This window comes from Narcine bancroftii, chromosome 6 (genome assembly GCF_036971445.1).
Source record: "Narcine bancroftii isolate sNarBan1 chromosome 6, sNarBan1.hap1, whole genome shotgun sequence".
NCBI lineage: Eukaryota > Metazoa > Chordata > Chondrichthyes > Torpediniformes > Narcinidae > Narcine > Narcine bancroftii.
This window is the reverse complement of record NC_091474.1, coordinates 97,227,022-97,230,253: the sequence shown is the minus strand read 5'-3', so window position 1 is coordinate 97,230,253 and position 3,232 is coordinate 97,227,022.

Below are 3,232 nucleotides of genomic sequence, written 5' to 3'. Positions count from 1 at the left end.
TGAGCTTACAGCATGGTTAGAAGTTGGCAGGCACGACATTGTGGGCATAACAGAGACGTAGCTGAAGGAGGATCACAGCTGAGGGTGAACGTCCAGGGATACACGTCCAATCAAAAAGGCAGGCTGGTGGGGTGGTTCCATTAGTAATCAAATCCTGAACAGAGGATGTAGAATCTTTGTGGGGAGTGCACGGGAGGGGGGGGGGGAAGAGGCCCTGATGGGAGTGATGTTTTATTGAAATAAAGAAACTTGGGTTCTTTTAAAACAACTATTCTTTATTAGCTAAAGACTCAAGACCATGTGGAGGTATCCATCTTGAAGCTAACCGAAGCTGCAACAAATTAGTCTCTGACTCCCTCTGGTGGTCAGGAGGATCACTAACATGCTATCATTACATTCCCATTCTTTGAGATGTTAAACAATATGACACACTAATACAGTGTTCATTTCAATTTACAGTTCAACACAAACGTAAACACAAACATCAGCAGCAAAAACTTGAGTGTGCAGTTCCTTTTCTCTTAGTGATTCTGTCTGCCGGGTGCTGTTCATGTGGATCTTCTTAACGCAGGTCCATGCTGCTCCACTACCGTCTCACATAGGAGGTGTTTGTCGCTGTGCTGGCTGGATCTTCTGCAGAGTTACTTGTGTTTTCAGCAGGCTCTTTTGATGCCTCCTCAGTATTTGACAATCCTCTGTTCTGACCGTGTAGGATCATGGATTTACTTCCTCCAGTACAGTGGCTTCTTGTCCCAGGTGTAGGAATCTCTGAATTTCACTGTCATGTTGTGCCAGTGGCCCCTTAAGTTTCTCACTGACTTTCATAGTTTGCTTTTTGCAGATGTTTTTGTTTCCATTTGACATCTTTGTTCTTGTTTGGGTCAGCAGAGTAGGGAAGTGTGCATATTCTATGTCCCATCAGGAGCTCAGCAGATAACATGCCGTGTTCAAGTGGTGAAGCTTGGTAGCTCAACTGAGCTAGAAATGGATCTGGGCCACTGCCTTGTGCTTTCTTCAGCAGCTGTTTAACTATGAACTCCTTTTCTCTGCCTTACCATTTGACTGTGGATGCAGAGGACTTGAAGTCACGTGTCAGAAATCATACTCTTCTGCAAAGTTTTGGAATTTTCTACAACTGTAGTATGGCCCATTGTCACGAGACAATTTGAGGAATTCCATGTCTTGCAAAGATTGACCATATATCTGATCATGCAGGCAGCAGACATGTTGGGAGACAGCGTCATCTCAGGATAGTTCAATAGTCAATAACCAGCAGGTAATTCTTTCCATTCAAGTGGAACAGTTCAGTCCCAATTTCTGCCATGGCTCCTCTGATGTCAGCATTTATCCCTGGCCAATAAACAGCAGTTCTAGCCCTCATATATTTTTCATTGCAAGGTACCCCTCATGCACCCTTTTCAGTATCTCTCATCCCAGTGATTGAGAAACGCCTCTCTCCACCATGCTTTCGCGGTCTTCACCACGTGGTTTTCAGTCTCTGCTTGTTCGCCGGGAATAGTTCAGCCAGATGATCAGTGCGGTTGTGGTATGGCTCGGTATGCATTCTTCATGTTGGTGTAAAAGTGGTAGAGTGCGTTGGTTCCCCTGGTCTCACATGTGACGCGTTGGTGGTCGTTTGTCAGACTTCTTCAGGTTGGCCTGATGGACGTTCCCTACAATGATTGGACGGTCTCATGGCTACTTATCACAGTGTTCAGTCCCTCCAGTGCCAGCCTGATGCTAGCCTGGGCGGAGTGTACACTGGGATGAGGATGATGGGCCTCGGCAGGTAGAATAAGCAGCAGTCGATCGCCGGATGTTCCAGGTCAGGGACATTACTCCAGTGCAATTACCAATACCAGGCTTTGCTGGGCCACATCACCCCACTCCAGGTATCATGTGATGTTTCTTTTATTGTAATAAAGAAACTTGGGTTCTTTTAAAACAACTGTGTTAGCTATGGAGTCAAGGCCATGTGGAGGCCACCATCTTGAATCCAACCGAAGCTGCAACAAATTAGTCTCCGACTCCCTCTAGAGGTCAAGAGTGTCACTAGGATTCTATTATAATAATGGGAGTGCGGGGTGGGGGGGCAGGTGCAGAAAGGCCCCGATGGGATTTCCATACAGGCGTCCACACAGTAGCTGGAATGTAGGGGGAGAGAAGGCATGTTAAATGTGTGCCTCTGAGGGGGTGAGAGATTCATCGTGCAAGTAGGGGGGCGAAATCAGGCTGGCACTGGTTCCCCAGAGCAGGAGATTTTTCATCACCTCCACGGAGCTCTGTTAGAGCAACTTGTGGTCAAACCATCAAGGGAGAGGGCAATTGTGGACTTGATGTTGTTCAATGAACAGGATTTGATCAGGGAGCTTAACGTCAGGGACCCTTGGTCACAATATGATGGAATTCACTCTGCAGTTTGACTATCTGGATTTCCCCTTAAATCCCTCTCCAACGCAGAGCCTAGGGCACAGGTCTCCCCACCAACCCCCTTCCACGTGGGTCTCAGCACAGAACCCCATTCAGTGCTGGGGGGAGAGGGCGGGTGAAGGCTCGTCAGAAGGGAGCCAGGTGATGGGGTGAGAAATTACCACATACCATTGGGACGGAGAGGACCCAGAGCCCAAACACCAGCTTTCCGCTCCAGATCGGAGCGAGTGGGGCCGCAAGACTTGGAACGTCAGTGGGAAGAGGTCTACAGCCCCTCCATCCACTCTGCAAGTGGGGCACATGGCCTCTTCCACTTTATTGTCATCTGATCATACAAGTACAACCCGATGAAACAGGGTTCTCTGGACCTCAGTGCAAACACGCAGACACACAACCGGACAGAACACACATCCAGACAAGCAATATACACGCAGGGCAAGTGTTCATATATACAAATAAATTAATAAATATTGTTTTGTTTGGATGGGAGTTTTAGTGTGAGCATGAATCCATCCCCAACAATCCCTGCTGTGAGCGAGAGCCAGTCGAGAGCCTGTCTCCCAAGATAGAGACTGTGAATCAGTTCGATGACAAAGCCACCTCTGAAACTGAACTCGTTGGCCCTCACCTCCTCTCACAAGGGAATCATCTCCTTCGGTACGTGCACCCCAGTCCCAAAAAAAAACATGCGTCTCTGACTTCCAACACCACATTATTGATCCATCCTGGTCCAGACCAACACAAGGTGTTAATTAGATACGATAAGAGGAGGTGAGAATTGATTGCAAATCAAAGGGAATAT